The following is a 26196-nucleotide window of genomic DNA, read 5'->3' as shown; positions in this document are numbered from 1 at the left end:
TTTCTTAAATTTTACCCAAATTGTTTAAAAGGGGGGGGGGGGATTCAATTCTCTCACCCAATTAAAATATCACACAGAACACAGCTGACATATCTTGCCTGAGTAACTCCAGGGTGAACAGGGTGAATGAAGTGCACTTCTTCACCAAGCAGCCAACTTCTATTTTGGACTCCTAACATATTTCTTGAAATAGAATGGCCTAATTAGCAACTCTAAACTCTGGGTCGATCTCCCGAAATTAACCTATAGAGGGGGGCTTACCTATGGGCAAGTTCTCAGCCACAGACATTAGAGAGGGGCACCAGCTTCAGTGGAAGCGAAGAGGAAGATGCGAGAGAGAATTCTGAATAAATCCAATGTCTCCCCTTGCACCCCAATCATGATCCCCATTCCCTCCTCCAACTCCTCCCTCAAGAGCCAGCCATCTGCGGAGACATTCTGCGGCACAGTGACTCTTTCTTGTGAACCACTGAATTAGTCACCATAGAAATGCACAGCATGCCCTTTAAGAAATCCACGCAGGGGCGCCGGGGTGGCTCAGTCCACTAAGTGCCCAGCTCTTGATTTTGGCTTAGGTCATGATCCCGGCGTCGAGAGATCAAGCCCTGCATTGGGCTCCACAGTCAGCATGGAGTCTGCTTGAGATTCTCTCTCCCTCTGCCCCTCTGTCCCACGTGTACCCACGCGTGTGCACTCTCTCCATCTTTCTCTAAAATAAATAAATCTTAAAAATACACACACACACAAGAAATCCATACATTCACTCAACAATCATCCTACCACACGGGCACCAGGCATTTAAGAATAAGGGCAGAATCCCTACTCTCAAAGACACCTCTATTGATTCTTCCTTCTCTCAATTTCTTAGTCTTAAAATGTTCCCATCATCAAGTCCAAGAAAACTCAAGCCTCACCTGTGGCTAAATGATCCCTCTGAATTATTACTGTTGTGAGCCCAGGTGAGGAGAACATGCAACGTGGGACGAGGCAGCCTGCACGGGCCAAACCCGTCGGCAGAGGTGGTACTCAAACCACCAGAGGCAGGCCCGACCCTGGCTACCGCCGGCACAGCGGAGATGAAAGACAACGAGGGCAACACAGGCTCATACAGCTTGTATTCCACTTTTTTTTTTTTTTTAACCAACAAGAGATCCAGTTTAGCAATTGCCAGACCCTTTAAGAGGACAAAAAAATAAAAAGGTCACATTCCTGGGCCCCGACTCTACACAGTCTAGTTTTAGGAACACTCGGTATAAAGAAGTAGTAGAGTGATGTTGCAGTTTACATATCAGGGAGCAAAAGTCCTTTTAACACGGTATAAGCCAAAAGGAGGCCATTTCTAGTACTCCTAGCTCTAGATCAATAATAGCAATAGAACAATGGAATTTCTTAGAATCTGACCCACCAAGAGGAGGGTGTGACAATGGAGGCCCTGCTTATCACAGACCATATGGAGGTAACAGGCAATCTCCGATGACAGGGTCAAACCAGGACCATGAGTGACAAACGGACATGTGCCTGAAGCAATCTGGGATGTGAATCCCAGAGAAAAACTGTAGGTCTCGGGACACATTCCTATGCCTACTAGGGTAGAAGGTATGTAAAAACGAGTAATGAAAAATAACCATACATGGGGCCTAAATATAATAGGCTTTGAAGGTCCCATGGAGTAATTTTGACTCAGGGTGGCACAGCCAAAGATTCAAAAGCAAGACACTTGGGGCGCCTGGGTGACTCAGTCGGTCAAGCATCTGCCTTCGGCTCAGGTCATGATCCCAGAGTCCTGGGATCGAGCCCCACATTGGGCTCCTTGCTCCGCAGGGAGCCTGCTTCTCCCTCTGTCTCTGCCTCCCACTCCCCCTGCTTGTGCTCACTCACTCTCTCTCCATCAAATAAATAAATACAATCTTTAAAAAAAAAAAAAAGGGGCAAGACACTTCTGTGCAGACAGAATGAAGTGGGATCAGGAATGTCAGCTAAGTGCTGATTACTGCAGTCTACACAAAAGGCAATGAATATCTGAGCTAAGGTGACAACAGTGGTAATATAGACAGAGGAATGACACCATGAAACACTGATAAGGAAGAGGACAGCATCTGGGACTAGCTGGCAGAGACAGGAAAAAAAATCAGCATTGTAGGGTATTTAACAATATGGTTGATTAAAAATGAATAGCAATTACCACGTACTGCCCCCTGATTTGTGTCAGGTCCTACACGAAGTGCTTCATAGGTGTTATGTGATTTAATTCTCACAACCATCATATGAGGTAGGTACTATTATTAGCCTGTTTCAGATAAGAAAATTGAGGCTTAGAGAGATGAAATAACTTGCCTAAATTCATAAGACTATCAATGAGCAGAGTTGAAATGTGAATCCAAAAAGGTTTAGAACACTGTTCAGCTTAAAAGAGAAGGAAAGCCTGGGCGCCTGGGTGGCTCAGTTGATTAAGCGACTGCCTTCAGCTCAGGTCATGATCCCAGGGTCCTGGGATTGAGTCCCGCATCGGGCTCCCTGCTCTGCGGGGAGCCTGCTTCTCCCTCTCCCACTCCCCCTGCTTGTGTTCCCTCTCTCGCTGTGTCTCTCTCTGTCAAATAAATAAATAAAATCTTTAAAAAAAAAGAGAGAGAGAGAAGGAAAGCCTCACAACTAACATACTCAATGATGAAAAGGTGAGAGCTTGTCCTCTAAGGTCAGGAAATAGACAAGGATGCCCACTCTCACCACTTTATTCAACGTAGTGCCGAAAGTCCTAGCCTCAGCCATAAGGCAAGAACAAGAAAAGACATCCAAATCAGAAAGGAAGTAGAACTGTCATTATTTGCAGATGACATACATATAAAATACATAGTATATATATAAATAAATAAAACCCTAAAGATTCCACCCAAAAACTGTTAAAACCAATAAATGAATTCCGTAAAATTGCAGGGTATAAATTTAATACACAAAAATCTATTGTTTTTCTGTACACTAATAAAGTATCAGAAAGAGAAAGAAAACAATGCCATTTACAACTGCAACAAAAAGAACAAAATACCTTGGCATAAATTTAAGGGGAAGGAGGCAAAAAGACTTATACACCGAAAACTCTAAGACACCAATAAAAGAAACTAAAGATGACACAAAGATATTCCATGCTCATGAATTGGAAGGGAATTGTTAAAATGCCCATACTACTCAAAACAATCTACAGATTTAATGCAATCCCTATCAAAATTCCAAAGGAATTTTCACTGAACTAGAACAATTAGAACAATCCTAAAATTTGTATGGAACAACAAAAGACCCCCAATAGTCAAGGCATTCCTGAGAAGAGCAAAGCTGGAGGCATCAGGCTCCCTGATTTCAAAGTATATTACAAAGCTATAGTAATCAAAACTATGACATTGGCATAAAAATAGACACATAGATCAATGGAACAGAAGAGCTACCCCAAAGTAAACCCAAGCATATATGGTCAATTAATTTAAGACAAAATCACCAGGAATATACAATGGGGAAAGGACAGCCTCTTCAATAAATCATGCTGGGGAAACTGGACAGCTACGTGCAACCTCAGGGGAGACAGATCAGCCTAAGAACCTGGCCCTAAACTGCACTGGAAAGAGATACAACTGAATCATCATCTAGAGGGAGTGGAGACCCTATTTTTTAAAACCTCCTCTGGTGATATATAACCATGATTAAACCATAGGTTAAAAAACAAAATTCAACTGAGTTAATTTTAAAAAGATCTTATTGGCTTTATTCGAGGATTCATGAATTGGGCAGTCACCCATCCAGCAAATAGAAAGGAGATCTGGGAAGAAGCTATATAGAATGAAAGACTTTTGTATGCAGAACAGAGTGGGATCAGGAAGTTATAGGAGCAAAAAAGTGGATTAGTTGTGGCAACCTCAGGGGAGGGGAGGGGAGGGGGAAGGGGAGAGGGGGAGAGAGAGGAGGGACGGGGCGAGAGGCCGGAGGGGCGAGAGGCCAGAGGGGAGAGAGGCCGGAGGGGAGAGAGGCCGGAGGAGAGAAGAAAGAAGAGAAAAGAAAGAAAACACTAATTCAAAAAGATATATACACCTCCATGTTCATTGCAGCATTACTCACAGTAGTCAAGATATGGAAACAACCTAAGTGCTCGTCGATGGATGAATGGATAAATTGTGTACATACCTACATACACACACACACACACACACACACACACACACACACTAGAATACTATTCAGCCAAAAAACAAATGAAATCTTGCCATTTATGATAACACGGATGGACCCGGAGGGCATTATGCGAAGGGAAACAAGCCAAAGACAGTATCTTATCTCACTCATATGTGGAATCTAATAAAGAAAGAAAAATCAAGCTCATGAAAGACAGAGAACAGATTGGTGGTTGCCTGCCATAGCGGGAGGAAGCTGAATGGGTGAAGGGGGTCAAAGGTACAAACTTCCAGTTATAAAATAAGTAAGTCATGGGGATGTAATGTAGAGCATGGCGACTATAGTCAATACCCTATTGTATATTTGACAGTTGCTAAGAGAGTAAACCTTAAAAGTGAAAAAAAGAAAAAAGAAAAAAGGGAAGGAAATCCTGCCATCTGTGACAATCCTCCAAATCCTGGAGGACATTATACCAAGTTAAAGAAGGACAAATACTACATCACGCCTCTTACATGATGAATCTAATAGTAAATTCACAGAAGCAAAGAGTAGAATGGAACTTGCCAGGGACTGAGGGTACAACATTTCAGTTATACCAAATGAACAAGTCTTAGAGATCTACTGCAGAGCAGAGGGCCTAGAGTCAACCATACGGTATTGTGAGAGGGTAAATCTCATGTGTTCTTACCACAAAATAAAAACAAATAATGGTCATAATAATAACAAAGAGGGCAGGAAGGAACATTCAGTGATGAATAAGTCTATGGCATAGATTGTGGTGATGGTGTCAGAGGTGTTTCTCTTCAAACTCATTAAGTTGTATACATTAAATATGTTCAGTTTTTTGTATGCCAATCATACTTAAATAAAGTGTTGGTTTTTTTTTTAAATACTGTTGTGGTTTTCAGTCCACATCCTTAACCATTAAGACATATGACCTCAAGGTTTTCAGTGACCAGGGCAATAAACTTTGATTAAACAAGGAAGAGAGTAGAGCTATGGTTAAGAACATCAACCATTCCCTCTCCTCACAATGAGGCTTTTGGCCTCAAGGATGCAGTCCAGGGGGTTCCTAGGTGGCTCAGTTAAGCGTCTGCCTTCAGCTCAGGTCATGATGGGATCGAGCCCTACATCAGGCTCCCTGCTCAGTGGAGAGCCTGCTTCTCCCTCTGCTCCACACCCTGCTCATGCGCGCGCGCATTCCCTCAATTAAATAAAATCTTTAACAACAACAACAAAAAAGGATGCTGTCCAGTTGAAAAACTAGGAGAACCTACTGTTTATCAGCATTCCCTTAAAAGGAGGTACACAGGGCGCCTGGGTGGCTCAGACGGTTAAGCGTCTGCCTTCGGCTCAGGTCATGATCCCAGGGTCCTGGGATCGAGTCCCGCATCGGGCTCCCTGCTCCTTGGGAGCCTGCTTCTCCTTCTGCTTCTCTCTCTCTCTCTCTCTCTCATGAATAAATAAATAAAATCTTTGGGAAAAAAAAAAAAAGGAGGTACACAGATTGTTCCTGTTAGTTCTAGTGGAACCATGACGTAATCTCTGCCATTATCACAGGCTGCATGCCTCACTGAGAACCAAGGGGCCAAAGGAACGAATGCCATGTTACACGGTGTCTGTTCTACCTTCCAGTCAGTTCTGAACCCTTGGCTAATTAAACAGGGATTTGAGCCTAATCTACAGTGCATATGGAAATGTTCCACTCCAGCCCATTTGTATACCACCTAAAAATGTTAGGTTTTTTTTTTTAAAGATTTATTTACTTCTTTTAGAGAGAGAGAGAGAGCATACGGTGGAGAGGGGCAAAGGGAGAGAGAGAGAGAGAAACTCAAGCAGGCACTGTACTGAACATGGAGTCTGATACAGGGATCAAACTCACGACCATGAGATCATGACCAGAGCTGAAACCAAGAGTCTGACGCTTCACGGACCGCACCACCCAGATGCCCCAATGTTATAGTTTTAGAGAAAAGAGCAGTTGAAATCAAGCATGCTAACTCTAAGACATTTCACTTTCGAGGAGACACCACTGAGCAACTGCAAACTTGCTTCAGCAAATTAGGGCTCTGGTGGATTCAATGAACTGGAGCTCACTGAAGCCGCCATAGAAGTCACTCATACAGAAAGGAGAGTCAGAACCCAGACAATGGGCAGAGGCAAAATAATCAGGGTAAGAGGCAGGAATAAATGGGTCAAGGGTTGAAGACACTCCCATAGTTAAGCGACAGCAGCAAAAAGACAAACCAGTGGCAGAAACCAAGACAAAACTAAATTGTCTGAGAAGCAGCAGAACTAAGCTTCCCAATATCCAGTCATCAAATTCATCCCATCACACCACCAGATCTCTAGAATACTCGTCCCTGCGCCATCCCTACTCCTCCATTCAGCCCCTCACCACTGTCCATCTGTACCTTCCCATCGGACCCCCACTCTACCATGGCAAATTCCTACTACGTCCCACAGACTTGTTTCTCAAACTGAGGTACTTGTGGAGGTTCAACGGTGGGGCATAAAGATCACATATCTTTCCGGAGTGTCCATTTTAAACAATGCAAAGTGATATTTAACCTATCAGAACAAAAACATTAAACCTCGGAACAATTTCATGCTTGCAGTGGGTGACTCTTTGAAGCGCCCTCAGACTTCTGAGCAAACTTGTCACCAGGGGTACACTTCAGTAGACAGATTTTTAGAGCACAAGCCAGAGGAGGTGAGACTTGTGCTTGTCCAGATTAAAAGAAGGAGCCAAGGAGAGACTGAAGATGCACAAAAGAGACATTCCAGTAAGAATTTGAGTCACAGGATATTCTCACACATTGGTTTCTGACGTATAGGAGAACAGGTAGCGGGAGTTTGAACCCTGGTTTTACCACTTCCTAATCCTTGGACTCGGGGCAAAGTATTGAACTGCAGGACTCGGTTTTCCCCATTTATAAAAGAAAAGAGACCATCTTCCAAGGACTGCTGTTAAGACAAGACTTACACATGAATATCAGGGAGCCCCGGCTCAGCACAGAGCCTCGGAATAGCAAAGGATCAATAAATGGCAGAAGCTACTGTCAATGGCAGCTATGATTAAGTTAAAAACAACTCAGAGGGAGAAAAAGGTGTATTGTGGGAAGCAATCTTGCCATACCATTCACAGTCTTCCCCTAAGGATATTTGAGGTCCCATATGCAAAAATCAGAGTAAATTCAATTACCCAGTTCTGGACCCAGCTGGAAATTAGAAACACTAGAACAGAAGTCGAGTCAAAATCGCTTTAGTTATCACTTGTAAAGTATACGATGCTGAACTAAGCTAACTGAGCAGATCTCAGTGGTCAGTGGGAAGAGTCAGTACACACATCACTAATGATCCACTTCCCTGCGGGTACCATTCCGAAGTACACACCAAGGAACCCCAAAAGCTGGAGTTACAAAGAACCCCACTGCTGATCAGCAACAGCTGTTAACAGGTTCCTAGGAGGAGAGTCACAAATGTACACAGGTGTTTACATAATCTTCTGTCCGGGTATGAAGTACTGGCTATTCAGCAATCACTCAAATTAAGAGAAGGAATTCAGAAGGGAGGAGCAGCTTAGAACAGGTCTGGCCTGCAGCAGAAGGACCTGTCTTAAGTCACCGCCAGCACCAGGGTGAGAATCTGCAGTTTAAGACAAAAGGCATTTGCTTCCCTTGTTCTCACCACAATTCCAACAGATACTCTGGCTCGATCTGACTCACCCTTCCCATAACCAGTTTTGCCTATTACTATCCTTTATCTAAAGAAAACTTTTTTTTCCATCATCCGTTTCTCAACAGTATAAATTTTAAAGAGGAGGAAGTATTGTAATAAACGTAACTTTTATCATTCAACCCACGAAATGCCAGTAAAAAATTTATCTAACAAAGGTCAACTTTTCACCTACTTTATTCTACTATAAACACCTTGAGGGCAAGGATACTTTATACACTTTCAAATGTGCTCTCAGAATACAACATAGGATTCATAAAAGGATAATTATGTGCAATGAATCCATTATTCTCAGAAGCAAGAAAAATCTTAATTTTTTTTAAAGAATTTATTTGAGAGAGAGAGGGAGTACAAGCAGGGAGAAGAGCAGAGAGAGAGAGAAAGAGAGAATCTCAAGCAGACTCCTCGCTGAGTACAGGGCCCCATGTGGGGCTCAATCTCACAACCCTGAGATCATGACCTGAGCCAAAATCAGAAGTTAGATGGTTAACCAAGTGAGCCACCCAGGCGCCCCAAGAAAAATCTTATTTAAATTTTAAAAAATGTAATTCTCTTAATAGCATCAGTAGGTATCTACACATTTTTTTAAATTTCAAATGAATTAAGTTACTCTCAGAATACAACAAAAGGACTTTTTTCTTAATAGTTTCCTTTGGATTTACTTACTTCTAAAAACGAGTGCAATTTCTCAAAGAAAAACGACTGAGAGACCAATTTAATTTACTCATCCTGAACAGACTTATTCTATAATCTAATGGACCAACTCACAATGTTGAAAATTAATTTAAAAAAAAAAAAAAAAGGCAGGGCGCCTGGGTGGCTCAGTCAGTTAAGCCTCTGCCTCTGGCTCAGGTCATGATCCCAGGGTCCTGGGATCCAGTCCCGCGTCGGGCTCCCTGCTCCACCGAGAGCCTGCTTCTCCCTCTCCCTCTGCTGCTCCCTCGTCCCTCCGTTCCTCCCTCCCTCCCTCCCTGTGCTCGCTCACTCTCGGTCAAATAAATAAAATCTTAAAAAAAAAAAAATTAACCTGCCTTTTCTATACAACTGTATCTCAAATAACTGATGAGGTAAATTTCCCCTTTATAAAAATATCCTAATACATAAAGAAGAAAAACAAAAATAAAATATCACCATTTCACAAACCACTAATAAAACAATGGATTTAGGTAATGATTCTCAATGACCAGGAACACCACAAAAAAGACACAATCAACACTGCCGGACTCCAGCTAGAAGTACACCGTACCACCCATGAAGCAATTTTGCAAAAAACAGAAACCGAATCAAACCAAGATCTGATTACTGTTTACAGGAAATAAAAGAAGAACATGTTAAACCATTAACAGGTTAAAATTAAATCAAAAGCATTACAACAGGTTACCACTTGTTATCATTCTTCCTAATTATGACATTACCCAACAAATAGTTCTTGATAAATGTCCAGGACATGTCTTCAACTTCTCTTTGTGATTATCTTCATCTTAAAAGATGAGGAAAGTAAACCAAGTGTTAGCATGTTTATAGACGTATTTATTGTGATAAGACAGCAAAATTAACAGCTTCACACAGGTCTGAAGCTGCTGATCTCAGAAATATTTTCTTTCCTACTGTTACCAAACTTTCCCTCACTTGGAAAAATACAGCACAGCTGAGCCAAGAAGTAGCAGGTCCCTGCTTCTAAGACGATAGCTTTCGGAGTAAGTAAGCAAAGGCAAAGTTGGATCTGGTTCAGCAACCTCAGGGGAGACAGATCAGTATTCAGAACCTGGCCCTCAACTGCACTGGTGAGAGATACAAAGAACCAGCTGTTCTTGAGGGATCCTTAAACCCTGGGGTCCTCAAGAACCTTCCAGCCCATCCATGAGGTCAAAACGGTTTTTGCAATAATGCGGAGAGGTTACTTGCGATGTTCACCGCACTGACATTTGTGCTGAGGGTGCAACAGCAAGGGTATGAAACTGCTGGCACCTTGGCAGGAAAAAAGTCGATGGCACCAACCGGGCAGCCCTCCCCACGATAAACTCAATGAAAAGAAATGCCAGCTTCACATAAGAGTGTCCTTGATGAAACGGTGAAAATGAACAAATGTACTGAAATCTCAGTTCTTGGCTACATGTTTTCTTAACATTCTGTGACAAAATAGGAAGTATACATAAGGATGTATGCCATACAGTGAAGGCCAATGGTTGTCTCAAAGTAAAGGAGGAGTGCCATCTGTCCAATTCGCGAGCTGAGCGAGCAGCTTTTTTCCCCATGGAGTATCATTCTTATAGGAAATAACAACTGAAAGGCAAATGGAGTATTGAAGGTTGGGTATTTATTTGGCAGACTTTTTTTTTTTTTTTTTTTAAGAATAAATAAAGTGAACCTATTGCTTCCAGGAAGACACCCAACCTATGTGTTGACCATGAAAAAATTCAAACTTTCCAGCAAAAATTAGGTTTTTCAAAAAATTACATCTGCCACCAGGAACACGACAGCTTTTGCAATAACAATCTTTCTGATGGGATCATGGGTGATTTTAACAAATGTGACCTTTTCCAATGATATCATGAAAGGTGCCAACATTTGGGAGATTTATAGAATTCCATGAACCAGTATTTTCCAAATCATGTATGAAGATTCAACGTACAAGATAAACCAGTACAATTAAATGTAACAGAATGAGAAAAGTTTGACATGGGTTAAGATTCCAGTCTGCAACTAAATTTGTAAGAAACTGTCACAGAGTTTTGATGTGGTATCAAAGAGAATATCCACGATTACCTAACAAGATCATTAAAACACTCCTCTCTTCCAATTACAGGTCTGTACAAGACTAAATTTCCTTCATATATTCCAACCAAACAACAAATCACAACAGACTGAATACAGAAACAGAAAAATCCAGCTGTCTTCTAAGCAGACATGAAGAGCTACAATCAAAAAGAATAAAATATTTAGGAATAAATGTAACCAAGGAGGTAAAAGATCTGTACTCAGAAAGTGACAACACACTGATGAAAGAAACTGAACATGACACAAATGGAAAGATATTTCATGCTCATGAATTGGAAGACTATTGTTAAAATGCCCGTACTACCCAAAGCAATCTACAAATTCAATACAATCCCTATCACAATTCCTATTTTTCACAGAAGACAAATATTCCTAAAATTTGTATGGAACCATGAAAGACTGCAAACAGCCAAAGCAATCTTGAGAAAGGAGAACAAAGCTGGAGGTATCACAATCCCAGATCTAAACTATACTACAAAACTACAGTAATCAAAACAGTATGGTACTGACACAGAAACAGACACACAGATCAACAGAACAGAATTAAGAGCCCAAAAATAAACTCATGTTTATATGGTCAATTAATCTACAACAAAAGAGGCGAGAATATACAATGGGGAAAAGACAGTCTCTTCAAGGGGCCCCTGGGTGGCTCAGTCGTTACGCGTCTGCCTTCAGCTCAGGTCATGATCCCAGGGTCCCAGGATCGAGCCCTGCATCGGGCTCCCTGCTTGGCGGGAAGCCTGCTTCTCCCTCTCCCACTCCCCCTGCCTGTGTTCCCTCTCTCGCTATGTCTTGCTCTCTCAAATAAATAAATCTTTAAAAAAAGACAGTCTCTTCAATAAACGGTGCTGGGAAAACTGAACAGCTATATGTGAAAGAATGAAATTGGACCACTTTCTTACATCACACACAAAAATTAACTCAAAATAGAATAAACACCTAAATGTAAGACCTGAAATCATAAAACTCCTAGAAGAAAACATAAGCAGTAATCTCTTAAACATCAGCTTTAGCAACACTTTTCTAGATGTGTGTCCTCAGGCAAGGGAAACAAAAGCAATAATAAACTATTGGGACTACAACAAAATAAAAAGCTTTCACACAGTGAAGGAAACCATCAATGAAATGTAAAGACAACTTATTACTGAATGGGAGAAGATATATGCAAAGGATATATCTGATGAGTTCATATCCAGAATATATAAAGAACTCACACACCACCAAAAAATGTATTAATCTGATTTAAAAATGGGCAGAGGACCTGATTAGACATTTTTCCAAAGAAGACATACAGATGGCCAATAGACACATGAAAAGATGCTCAACACCATTAATTAGGGAAATGCTAATCAAAACCACAATGAGATACCACCTCACACCAGTCAGAATGGCTAGTATCAAAAAGATAAGAACTAGTGTTGGTGAAGATGTTGAGAAAAGAAAAACCCTTGTGCACTGTTGATGGGAATGTAAATTGGTGCAGCCACTGTGGAAAACAGTATGGAGGTTCCTCAAAAAATTAAAAATAGAACTACCATACGATCCAGTAATTCCACTTCTGGGTATTTACCCAAAGGAAATGAAAACACTAATTCAAAAAGACATATGCACCCCTATTTTGACTGCAGCATTATTTACAATAGCCAAGAAGCAACCCAAGTGTCCATCGAAAGATGAGAGGATAAAGAAGATGTAGCAGGGGCGCCTGGATGGCTCAGTTGTTAAGGGTCTGCCCTTGGCTCAGGTCATGATCTCAGGGTCCTGGGATCGAGCCCCGCATTGGGCTCCCTGCTCAGCGGAAAGCCTGTTTCTCCCACTCCCCCTGCTTGTGTTCCCTCTCTTGCTGTGTCTCTGTCAAATAAATAAATAAAATCTTAAAAAAAAAAAAAAGATGTGGCATATATATATAGAACGGAATATTACTCCAAAGTAAAAAAAAAAAAAAAAAGAAAGAAATCTTGTCATTCACAACACGGATGGACCTAGATTGTGCTAAGTGAAATAGGGCAGAGAAAAATAGGGCAAATACCAAATGATTTCACTTACATGTGAAAATCTAAAAAGCAAAACAAATGAACAAAACAGACTTAAAATACAGAGAACAAACTGGTAGTTGCAGGGGGCGGGGGAGGGAAGTGATGGGTGAAACAGGTGAAGGAGATGAAGAGGTACAAAGTTCCAGTCACAAAATAAATAAGGGATGAAAAGTACAGCATAGGGAATACAGTCAGTAACAGTGTAATAACTTTGTATGGTGACAGATGGTTACTACACTTACATTGGTATTACGTAATGTATAGAACTGTCAAATGACAATGTTGTACACCTGAAATTAACATTGTAAGTCAACTATATTTCAATTTAAAAAAAGTTACAAAGACATAAAGTAATGCCACTCTTCTCACTTATTTTGATAGTTATTTTTCATAAAGTGTTTTTATGTTTACATATAATGGGATTCTTACTTTTTAACGAGTTAATACTCTAAAATTTCTTGTTTGAATTTCTAACACAGCAAATATTGTTAGATATCACCCACATAAAGAAAAATCCTGGGGCGCCTGGGTGGCTCAGTTGGTTGAGCGACTGCCTTCGGCTCAGGTCATGGTCCTGGAGTCCCGGGATCGAGTCCCGCATGGGGCTCCCTGCTCAGCAGGGAGCCTGCTTCTCCCTCTGCCCCTCCCCCCTCTCATGTGCTCTCTCTCTCTCATTCTCTCAAATAAATAAATAAAATCTTTAAAGAAAAATCCTTAATTTTTCAGAGTGAAGTACTGAAATCACATGTTTGAAAACTACAGCTCCGAAGATTAGAGCCTAGGTCAAGGCTCCAATGTTCAAATGAACTTTCAGACACGACCTTATCCTGATTTCCCTGTTGAACAAAACACCCCAAGTCAGGAGCCCAGCAGGAGCCAACTGACAGACCATGACCATGAATCACCATACTGTTACAAGTCAAGGTCATAGAAAAGAGCAGCAGGGTGACTTCTGGGGTCCTACTAATGTTTCCTCTCTTCAACCTGAATGCTGCTTAAACAAGTGTGTTTGGTTTGGGGTAACTCAGTGAGCTGCACATGTAGGACATTTGCATATCCTAGCATATGCACTCTTCTGGGTATCTATTCATTTTTTTAAAAATTCACAGTTTGGGGCACCTGGGTGGCTCAGTTGGTTAAGTGTCTGACTTCGGCTCAGGTCATGATCTCAGGGTCCTGGGATCGAGCCCTGAGTCTGGGCTTTGCACTCAGCAGGGGAGTCTGCTTCTCCCTCTCCCCTTCCTCCCACTCATGGGCACATGTGCATGCGCGCATGCTCTCTCTCCCTCCCCCTCAAATAAATAAAAATCTTAAAAAAGAAAAGTTCACAGTTTAAGATACATAACCATTTCCGCTTTGTTTTTCCAAACACATGATGGCTTTCAACTAAGTAGAGTCGCTACACATAACTTACTTTGGAAAAGCCTGATAAAAATAATCCAAATATGTAATTTAAAAACCTCAATATAAAATATACATATATATACACATATCAAATAAAAATAAAAATGTCACTATACACAACTATAACTATTCAGAGTTTAGAGCTCTACATACCATCCATGACAGTTACCTTACCAAAATCAGAAAGAGAATACTGTGCTTATTTCTCAAGTTTTTAAAACAAATGAAGTCAACCAATTAAAAAAAAAAAAAAAAAAACAGAGCAGGGGCACCTGGCTGGCTCAGTCAGAAGAGCATGCAACTCTTGATCTCAGGGTCATGAGTTCAAGCCCAATGTTGGGTATAAAGATTAAAAAAATAAAATTTTAAATAAAAAACTTTAAAATAAAAAATAGAGCATTTAACCCTCCCCAAAAAAAGTAAAATGAAAAATAAAAATAAATAAATCGTCCAATTAAAGGTGAAACTAAAGATGAATTCCCTACAAGATCTAGGGACCACCATCTCTGTTACTCTCAATGTATCACTACAATTCTAGACAAATGCAGTAAAGCAAGGAAATACAAAAGATAAGGTAATAAGAATTGGAAGGAAAAAGACAATTGGCCATTATTTAAAGAATAAACTTCAGAGAACATGGAAAAGAAAAACTAGCCACTACACTACATAAGAATTTAGCAAGATTGCCCCCAAAATATATTAAGTATAGACAGATAAGCTGATAGTTTTATATCAATATAGACATACATACCAATAGAGAAAAAAAAGGGGGAAAGGAAAAAAAAAAATGTCACTCACAATAGAAACAAAAACCGAGTACCTAGGAATTAATCTAACAAAGAAGACATAAGACAATAATGGAGAAAAAAATTTTAAACTCTATCGAAAAAACAACTATCTTTGATACAGGTGTTAAAAATAAGAAAACAGGGGTGCCTGGGTGGCTCAGTTGGTTAAGCATCTGCCTTCAGCTCAGGTCATGATCCCAGGGTCCTGGGATGGAGCTCCTGCTCAGGGGGTAGCCTGCTTCTCCCACTCCCCCTGCTTGTGTGCGTGCTCATGCACTCTCTGTCAAATAAAATCTTAAAAAAAAAAAAAAAAAGACAACAAGCCCAACATAGAGTCACTTATGCTAAGCCCCACATCATCAGAGACAATTAGTTTCAGCTCTCCCAGAAATGGAATCATAAACTAGTTCATTAGGAACTTACCTGATCTGCATGAATGAGGTAACCTGCCTTGCAGACTCCTGTCATCTAAAGGAAAGCGACACAACCAGTCCACTTTTTGCTCCTATAGCTTCCTGATCCCACTCCCTTCTACATGCAAAAGTCTTTCATTTTATATAGTTCCTTCTCAGACCTCCTTTCTATTTGCTGGATGGATAACTGCCCAATTCATGAATTGTCAAAGTCAGTAAGATCTTTAAAATTGATTCAGTTGAATTTTGTTTTTTAACATATGGTTTAACCATGGTTATATATCACCAGAGGAGGTTTTAAAAAAATACAACTGCTGGGTCTCCACTCCCTCTAGATTATGATTCAGTTGATACAGGGTAAACTGGGGCACAGGTTTCTAAAAGCTACCTCGTTAATTCTAATGTAAAGCCAGGGATGAAAACCACCAGCTTAAACATCTGAAAAGAACACAGGTGGGTCTCATACTTCTACATACCAATCACTATAAACAGGTTGTAGCAATAAAAATGAAAACAAAAACAAAACCAGTGTGGAACTAGAACAGAAAGAGACAGTTGTAAAAACATACCTTTGTTAACTAAGAATGGAGAAGTATGTCCTAAACAAAACCTAGACGGTAAAAAAATGGATCTAACTATAACAAAATTAAAGATTCTGTACAATAAAAGATTTCAAAGAAGAAACCCAATAAACGGGTAAAAAAAAACAAAACAAAAAAGCTAAGAAGATATTTGCACCATATAAAATCCAACAGATTATCACCCAGAATATACAAAAAATTCCTGTTTATTAGGGCAGAAAAGCAGGAAGGGGGATACAAAAATCTAATAGAACAAGAGGCAAAGAATAAATAAATGGCAATTCACAAAAGGGGACCCCACACAGCTAATAAGCATATGACAGGATACTCACCTGCATTAGTAATCAGAGAATTGCAAATCGGAACAGTAATATATCACGCTGTGCCTAGTTCGCTCCATCTGTTGCATCAGATTGGAAAAAATTATAAGGTCAGAAAATATCAAGTTCTGGCAAGAATGTCGGGACCGACAGCTGGCAACAGTGTAAACCATCACAGCCATTCCAGATAATAATCTGGCAGAACTTAATGAAGTTATGTTCAAGCCCGAGAGAGGGTCCAATGGGGGGTGGCGGAGAACCAAAAAATGGAATGGGAGATGGAGGAGGAAGATCGGTGAAATAAACTGAGGCTTACATGGACCACCGCATCATAAGGGCGGGCCAAAAGGGAGCATGAACTCAAGCCTATGCACCCGACATGGGGAGGGAGTCCCTGCCACACATGGTCCTTCATGCAACCAGCATGTGCGAAATCCCTGCCCACCAGGTGTTGTGCTTGGGCCTTGCCCTCACAGAGTATGCATTCTAGTGAAGGAAACAATAAAAAGTGAACAAGTAACATTAAGAGGGTGACGATGGTGACAGGAAGTAACAGGAATGGGGTGCCAGACAAGAGGTGGGCTCTCGGAGACATGACCGGGCATGGTGGCCATCGGGGGAAGAATCTCCAAGAACTGCATTCAGGGTCTTCGAACAAAGTCACCAAACAACAGGTGAGTCTATTTTCTAAAGATGACTCCCAGGCACTTCCTGAAACTGAACTCCCAGGAACAACCTTTAAAATTCCTGTTCTATAAAGTGTGGACTACAATGATTATCCTAAAACCAACATCTTTTGACCAAAGAAAGCTTTTCAGGAGGAAAAAAACAAAAGAAGACACCACCAATGTGAACATTCCAGGTCTCTTAAAAATGTTTCTGGAAAATCATTAGATCCACAAACTTTTCCTTCATTTGTTAAATACAAATTGAGTACTTTTATGCCTTTTCCACAGCACTGTGCTAGGAAATGAGGATAAATATAAAAGTTTCTGGGGGCGCCTGGCTGGCTCAGTCTGTTAAGCGTCTGCCTTCGGCTCAGATCATGATCCCAGGGTCCTGGGATCGAGCCCCAAGTCGGGGGGGGGGGGTCCCTGCTCAGCAGGGAGCCTGCTTCTCCCTCTCCCTCTGCTGCTCCCCCTGCTTGTGCTCTCACTCTCTTACTCTCTCAAATAAAATCTTAAAACTTTTTCAAAAATTAAAAGTTTCTGTCCTTAAGGAGCATACCTCAACTTTAAGATTCAGGATTCTATTTATTTCATACCCTAATTGATTTTTTAGGATTAAAAGCCAACATTTATTGCATGTTCGCCACCTAGCAGGTGCTGTTCTATGAGCTTTTACACACTTGAGTTCATTTAAATACTTGCCACAACATGATACTGTATTTCTAATTTAGAGAACAGAGGTAAGAAATGTGCCTGAAGTCGGTGACAGAGCAGGGATTCAAATCCAGATCTTTCAAACTTCAAAGCCTGTTCTCTTAACCACTGTGCTTACATTCCGCCTGGTATCTTCTCCCTGGTTTTCAGAGTATGGTCCCTGGGCCAGCAGCATCACCGCTGTGACTTAATAGAAAGGCACGTTCTCAGGGCCCACCCCAGACCCACTGAATCAGAAACTCTATGAGTGGAGCCAGCTACCTATGTTTTAACAAGCCCTCCTGGTGATCTAGGGGCACGGAAGGTTCTAGAACCACTGGTTTTCACACTCAGTGTATGTACATTAAAGGGGAAATGACCGTCTTGGAAATTTCACAACGTAAACTTTCAATCCTATTTAAAATGACTCTAAATAAATCAAAATTATGTTCATTCATTTTTCAAGACCCTGCAACTCCTCCCCCAGCCTGACAAAATGTCCAATCTGTACCCTGATTCAACCATCTAAAAAAAAAAAGTCTACTCTGAGGGGCCTTACTAGGAACTGGATTTTAAATTCCAAACATGAAAAAGAGCACAGAGGTCCAAACAGAATCCTCAGAAGTTGAATCAGAAGCCATATTAGGAAGAAAACAAAAACGTTTTGAATATCAGCAGCAGAAGCTTGACAAATCTTGGTCCATAGCTCCATAAGCCTTTTTACCTTTGGCTCAACTCTAGATTTTTACAACACCCCATCAACAAACTTCCAATTGCCAAAAGAAAAGGTTATAACCTTCAGAAATATTTGTTTCTCAAGACTCAAATTGCTTTTTTTTTTAAGATTTTATTTACTTTTGCGAGAGAGAGAGAGAACAAGCGGGGGCGGGCAGCAGAGGCAGAGGGAGAAGCAGGCTCCACACTAGCAGGGAGCCCGATGCGGGACTCGATCCCAGCACCCTGGGATCATGACCTGAGCTGAAGGCAGACGCTTAACGAGTGAGCCACCCAGGCGCCCCTCAAATTGCTTTAAATAAACACATAGAGGCACCATCTTCCAAACACGTTTTTAACAAGCTAATCAGATACGCTAGTGCATATACACAGGAGTGCAAAAACTGCTCACATCACCCCAACCCCTTACCTAGACCCCTTTACAGCATCCTACCTGACTTTTCTCTATTCAAAGCAATATCTAGACCAGGAGCCTTCTTTCCTACCCCAACTCAAGTCCTCAGTTTGAGGAATACACCTCCATGAGTACTTAAATTTGTCTATTTCTATTAACACCTTTTTTTAAGGTAGTGGAAGACAGAGTATCAGAAGTATGTAGAGATTCAAGCACCTACCATAATTTGAGAACCTACTCTATGCCAAAAAACTCCTTTAAGCTATTCATCTGCATACTCAAATTAATTTCATAAAGTTCAGGATTCTACTTATTTTAAAAATTAAAAACATAAATTTGAAGACTGAAGAGTTAACTTGCCCAAGTCTGTATGGTGGGATAGCTAGAAACCTGACTTAAAATGCATATTGACTTGATTCAAGTCGTCAAAGGTGCAAAGAGCTCTAAGAAGCCCACACTCAGGCAGTTTTTAATCTGCCTGACTACTTACAACCATCCACCTTTCCACACCCCAGCTCACCCAAGACTGGCGGCACTGGCAGGAGCTACCCTCCTGGAAGGAATGGCACCTATTTATTTTCCCTCTCCCAAAACACCATTAATTTCCCCGCCCTAGAACCACAGGTAGTTCCAAGAAAAAGATTACCAAAGCCCTCCTCCCTACACAGAGTTCACTGGAACTGAAACACACACACACCAACCACCTTCAGACCTTCCCATTCAAATTCTTATCCTGACTTTTAAAAGCCCAAAGCTTTCTGTAAAACATCTCCAAAAATGCAATCGTCCCAACTAGTCCTTATTCTCCACTAACATTGCCATTTCTATACCTAAAAGGGGTACTTCTTATGAAAGCAACAGCTATCTTCTCATCCCCGTTCTGTAACAATAACAGCAATTAATCAGTAATAAACAAGCCCGTAAGCTCCTATAGTCAGAGGGAGGATGATCCCCTCTCCTTTATAAGTAAGCTGAAAATAATAATGTTCCCCTAAATAGATTATGTGAGCATTCAAGAAAGAAAAACTGTTACACGCCTAGAAAAAAAAAATTTTTTTTATAACTTAAGTATTCACTCATATTCAAGATTTGAGTAATCTTGTTATATGTACCTACTTTATTCTACCACGTTTTAAGGAATCCATAATCAACGAAAGCAAAACATGAAACTAGTCAAATAGCTAAGAGTTCACATAAGATTTAAACAAAACAGCCATTAAAAAAAAGTTCAAGTGTACATAAACAAGGACCAAAAATCCACCCTCTGGTGTGCGTTCCTGATCACAGGGAGAATCAGAGAGCTTTTTAGAAGTTATTCCTAAAATTGCTAAGTGTCCTTCACTTTAAATTAAGCTGTCGTTTCCTTCCAAATAATCTCACTTAATGAAACTGACAAATCACTCATTGCAATTCTGTCTGAACTATAATTACAACAGAAACAGTTACAGTACATTTGTATCTTTGTCAGTGAAATGCTTGTAATAAGGAAAAAACATCTGACTGAACTCTGCATTGAGTAGCACCCAGTGCACCACCTAGTGGAAGTTGTGTAACATCGTAATTAACATTCTTTTTTAAAGGACAGAAACTCTAGGTAAGAATACAATACTATACAAACAGCCTAAATCTCTTTCCAGTTTCCCACACTGCAAGAGGGCTGTGTTCTTAAGAAAGGACTCATTTCCTGTACAAACTAACAAATTGATAAAGGTTTCTTAATGGAAATCCCTGGACGCTAGAAATTTTGACAGGAGAGTAAAAATTAAGACATTAATGCAAAAAAATCGAATCAGGGATAGGGCTTATATAAGCTATGCCTTATATCTTACAAGAATAAGTTATGTCCAAATGGCATACAGACGCATGAAAAGGGACAATTTCATGATTAGAACAGTTCCATTCAGTAATTCATAAGACATTTCCATATTCCTGATGACTAATTAGTTCAACATAACCTAGCAATTCTCCAGAATTCCCCAAGCCTTGACACCATTCGAGAGGTTCCTGCCAACTAGCCATCTAAGCCTGCTCTTCATTAACCCCCAAACTCCTTTGTTTGCACTATTCTGAGAAATAAATGATTTTTACATTTTCAACTTTTCTACTAAATTTATAATTAACCTTTCCCAAGCCCCAAGTCATGACCAGAATGCATCATGCTTCATTTTTATTTGCCTTATGCATATTAATCATTTCAATTCAACTCAGAAAACAGTACTGAAGTCCACTGCTAAGCTACAGATGCAAACATAGATAAGATAGGGTTCTCTAATTTGGAAAATCTCCCCAAAATTTAAAATAGAGATTTTCACATAGCACCACTAGGAATTTGTTTTGTTTTGCCTGTGTGAAAAATTACCTTTCTGGTGTGATTCAAACTATCTCAACAACCTCGGGGGGGGGGGGGACCTAAGAGACACTATTTCTTTACTTGGAAAAAAACATCTCCACCTGTGATTCTTGTACCACATGATCAAATCGGTATACAGAAGCTTACTTGATGGTGGGAACCTTAGTAGATCCTGGATTAAATCCACTATGGGTACAAAATAAAGTAGGAGTCAGGTGACCTGGGCAGAATTCTCCTCATCTCTAAGGCTTTTTCACTTTATGTACTTGTAAAATAGACATGATATGCACTACCTACCTCCCAATAGAAGGATTAAAAAACTGACAGTCTGTGAGAGTCTCAATTAAAAGACCTAAATGGAAATACAGGTATCCCCCGTTTTTCACAAGCTCATGTTACACTACTTTGCTTTTACGACAGACCTTACTATCTCTTTGCACTAACTGAAAGAAACCCACAGAGGTGTTTGTTTTGCATCAGCTGGTATAGAGACAGCACACACCCGGGAACAGCCAGAGTGGCAGAACCAAGCTCCTTCCCTGGGAACTCCACTCAGCATCTCAGCATCAAGCCCCCAGCAGCTCTGACCTCTGTCTGAGCATCTGTGCTGTATCTTGACTTATTTGACATTAGCAAAATGTATTCTAAGGTATCAGAAAGCCTAAGAGGTTTTTGGGGGGTAACACTAAAAAAATTTCCCATATACATTAATAGTAAGTGGGTTTTTTTGCTTTGCAGCGCTTCGGTTTAGAAAAGATTTCATAGGAACGCTGTGTTTTCAGATAGCAAGGAAAACCTGTACTGGTGAGAACTGGAGTGCACCTAGAAGCGGAGAACACTGCTCCAAGAGTTCTCACGGTGCCATTACTGCCCAAACCCGGTGACCTTCACCATTTCACTTGTGAACAAATAGTGAATGAAAACAAAGGTTATTAAGCAAGTCAAAGAAAAGGTAATAACAATTCAAGGTGCAAATTTGTAATAAATTGTCTGGCTCGTCTGCAAAGTATTACCGCATGAGTACCAAGCAGGTGCATTCCTAAAACCTAAAACCCTGAAATTGTTTTTAGAGAAGCTTTTTTTTTTTTATTTTAATGCTAATGTTTAAAAAAATTAGAAGAAGAAAAAAGAATCACAATTCTACTCCCACCCATGACACAGTGACAGAAACAAGGTTCCACCCCCACAATCCTTTGAAATCTGCGCAGGCATTCCTCATCAACATTCCTCCCCCTCACTCCTATTGCACCTTCCCCACTTCAGCCCAGACAAAGGTGAGTCACACTGCTGGGTCTACTTGTCACTTAAGGAAAAGTCCCCAAACACGTTCACGTTAAAGATTGCTCTTAATTTAAAAAATAATAAATAACAAGTAAACAGTGTTAATGTGTAAATGGCACTGCAATGCGCCTGCCTCCAGAAAATATGTAATTAACAATACCCAAGACACCTTTCTGGCTTAAAAAAAAAAAGCCACTCAGCTTATCGTTACTTATCAGTAGGTCCCTTTCCCTCGTGAGCCTGACTCTGACTCAACTCCGCAGTTTTCCTCCACCTGCACGTTCTCGAGCCCTCCGTTGGGCCCAGCCGCCTCACTCCGAGTCCCCAAGGGGTCCCGCCGGCAGCTGACCCCGCCCCTCCCCCTCCGCCCGGCCCCGCCCCCACCTCCCCGCAAGGTGTCGCCGCCGCCGCCGCCGCGGGCTCCCGGGCGGAGGCGCCTTGAGGCGGGCGGGAGGCTCGGGTGACGCGGCCCGGCTCGGCCAGGTTGCCGCCCGCGGGAGCAGCAAGGGGAGCAGACCCCACCGCCCGCGCCGCACCGGTGCTCGGATAGGGGGTGCAGCCACGGCGCCCCATTACCTGCTCTGGGCAGCCGTGGCCCGCGGGAGGCGCGATCGCTCCGGCCCCTGCAGCCCTGGGTCGGGAGGCAAAGAGGCAGCGACCGCAGCCGCCGCAAAGGACAATCAGGAGCCAGCGGGCTCGGCACCGCCTCGACGGGCGCAGAACGCACGAGCCCAGCGGGAGCCCGGCCCCCACCTCCAGCCCAGTGAGTAACCGACTTGGCCCCCTCCCTCGGCAGGGTGGGGCCACGGCCGGAGGGGCGGGAAGGGGCAGGGCCGCTCCGCCCGCGGGGCGGGAGCTCCGCGGATGCTTCGTAAAAGCGGTCTGCTGATAGGCTGCGATGGAGGTGGGTGGCTCGGACTTGAAGACAGCCTCGCCAGCAGAGCTCCCTCATTGGCCGGTAAGAGAAAACAAAGCAGAACTCTGATTGGTGAGAACTCTCTAGCTCCTCTCCTTCGCCCCTCAATCAACGGAAGCTCCGCCCCACCCGCTCTGTTCCCAGGTGGCTGCAGAATGGGCTGATTTATGGACCTGTACCCTCTCTGAAGCGCAAAACCTCGGATACCCGGGTTTCTTTGCCAGATGCGAGCGATTCTTTCATTCCCGTATGAACTTGATGAATAACAGCTAATCTTTAACATTGCTTGGCTTTAGAGAGGTCTCCTGGGTATTTTTTAAATGCTTCATAAGATTCAGAAGGAAATTGTCCTGTGCAAAGAAAAGGCATAAAATGTTTTCACTCTTGGCAAAATTATGCGTAACTTTTTTTTTTTTTTCCGTTTTACTTCTGTTCCGTATGGGACATACTTAGAATGCACCACGCTGTAAACAGATTTATAGGAAAACTCCCTGACAGGAAGAATTTAGAATCCAAAGGACAAAATAAAGTATACACAAAAACCAAAAAGGGTAGTATACGGAGAGAAGTTGAGAAGATACAAATCGGAAAACTCAACTAATGTAGGGAATTATAAGAAAGGAATGTGACAAAATTTCAAGATGTGACTTAGACTTTGAAAACTGAAAGCTGAGGGAGGAGAGGGGAGACAAGGATCAATGACTTATAGTTAAGCAATCTGAGCTCTCAGACCATAGTAGGCAAGCCTCGTATTATCCTAGGCAGTTTAGAAGGGAGTGAAGCATAACTCACCTGGGGACCACACTCCCTTAACTCTGGCTGCCTTACTATTCTGTTTGTTCTTCCTGCCATTCCCATGAGGTTCTGAAATAGACTGTTCGAAATAAAGCACTTCCCCTAACAACTCCCTAAATTAAATAGTAGTGAAAAAATGTAAATGGACAAAAATCAAACCTAAGGAAGGAAAGGAATATTAAGGTGAACATGAATTTGAAAAGAAGGACAAGAAACTCAATACAAAGAATAGAGCAAATCCTCTTTTTTCCTGAGAAAAAGGTAAAACTCTTTGAAGGACATTAACCTCATTACCTAACACATTTTTTATAGAACCCTTGTAATAAATGGAATCTTAAGTGATAGTCTAAAAATATGTGTCCCAGCGTATTCTAAGCAGGTAACTTAGTGTTGAGATCTAAATATGTTTAAATATGTGAGAAAAAAAAAAACTTAGCACTGTCTACTATGAACAAATTGGAAAGAAAACACTCCAAAAGTTTTTTTTCCACAATCATGCCTGAAATTCCACCACTAACATCTTTCTTTGGGATTGAATCATTTATATCAAAAATTATTCTTGTATTCATTTACTCAACAAACGTGCAATAACATTAATCATCAAATTCTAGTTCCTTCAATGAACTAGGCACTCTACTAAGTATTGTCTTGAACAAGGCAGACCAGAAGCTATTTATCCGTAAAAGAAGGATAATGAACTAGTAAACGAATACATTTACAGAAAGGAATAAAGACAGAGAAGAAAAAAGAGTGAGCCGAGGGATGGAAGCACTACTTGAATTTGGAAAGGGAGAGAGAACTACTCTGGGTTGCCACTTAAATCAGAAAATGCCAGCTATGCAAAACTCGAGGGCAGTGGCATTCCTAGCAAACAGCAAGAGCCAAGGTCCTGAAGGAGGAAGAAAAGTGATGTTGTAGGAACAAAGAGAAGACCTTTTTCAGAGTCCAAAGAAGTGGGCCTTAATTCACCAAGCCAGTGTATCAGGCATAGATCTAGGAAGAACCAACTATTTTCCAGGGATCAGCTAGATGTCAGGGTCTAATAATGAGAATGACATGGACCCAAGTGGATCTATAAAATGTTACTGCACAAATGATGGGGAAATCAAGGTGCTAGGGGAACACAGTCCAGAAGGGGCCAAGGAAATCATCCTGAAGGAAATGAGGAATCACGGATTCAGCCGGAGTCACCCCAGTGAAAGGCTACAGGGTTCTAGATCCAGGGAGCAACAACAGAGGAACCTGGGGCCCCAGTCGGGAAGAAGGAAATCTAATGCAAAGCCTTAGAAACCATTGCATTAAAAAATCAACTTTCCCCACATCATAAGCTTGCCTACCATGGATAAGCTCAGAATGTGGAAACAAAAATCCAGTGAGAAACAGCATTCTGAGACTATACGAGCTGAGCAAAGTAGGAGAAGAAACAGACTGATTATTGTTCCACGTCATCCTTGCCTTCGTTTCTTAAACAAAAGTCATTAAATAGAGTGCACAGCCCACCTTGAACTATGACATTCCTTTTAGGACTGTAATGAGTTAACAGTATTAATCCTCTTTGGCCAGAATTAGGACAGAGCTGAAGCCCTTGAAGTTAGAGATCTGCCCTACTAGTTCTGGCTTCTCCCCCTGCTTCTGGGCATGGCTTTCTCCTTACAGGTTGAACTCACGCCATTAGCACATGTCTATAAGAAAAGACAGCAAGCCCCCACTGTGGAGGGCCAATCAGAGGAAATGCTGGGAACAGCAAAGTATCTCGGTGCATCCGCTGGAAGTGGCAGGTGAATTACAAGATGCAGCAACTAAGTAAATTACAAAGTAAATAACAAATGTAACTACCGAAATACATGGCACAATGCTTCAAAGCCACTGAAAAGTAATCTCTGTGCCCTAATAATAGAGTTCAAAAATCAGTTCTAAAGACAGAGAGGTAACTTCGAGATTCCAAGGGCAAAAAGAAGTCAGTCCCCAGGAAGGCCAGGAGCCAGGGCCTGAGAGACAAGAGGAACTTGGCTGCAGTTTCTTCTATCTTCAAACCCGCTTCTCTGTACTCTCCTGGTCTCTGGAAAACAGCTTTCCCGGCTCCTAAGTCCAGGAGTCAAAGTAAAGCTACCCCAGTGCTCCCCGAGCCCCGACTAAATCAACAACCTTGAC

At 41.5% G+C, this 26196-nt stretch overlaps 1 protein-coding gene across 2 annotated transcripts in view; it reads right to left on the bottom strand.

Annotated features, from left to right (window-relative positions):
- The window catches only part of MPP7 (membrane palmitoylated protein 7), a 317439-nt gene extending 294268 nt beyond the window's left edge, over positions 1–23171 (bottom strand). The window contains exon 1 of one of the 2 annotated variants that reach the window (XM_034987220.1): positions 22911–23171. The gene's annotated coding sequence lies outside the window, so the exon portion shown is untranslated. Of the gene's footprint in view, positions 1–22590; positions 22640–22910 lie in introns of those variants that run through there. The other variant, XM_034987221.1, reaches the window with a different exon arrangement.
- Between the last annotated feature and the right edge of the window lie 3025 nt (positions 23172–26196).

The sequence above is a fragment of the Mirounga leonina genome, unplaced genomic scaffold (genome assembly GCF_011800145.1).
Source record: "Mirounga leonina isolate KUSES-001 unplaced genomic scaffold, KU_Mleo_1.0 Mir_413, whole genome shotgun sequence".
Taxonomy (NCBI): domain Eukaryota; kingdom Metazoa; phylum Chordata; class Mammalia; order Carnivora; family Phocidae; genus Mirounga; species Mirounga leonina.
Note: the sequence above shows the minus strand (reverse complement) of the source record. Positions and strands in the feature narration are given on the sequence as shown.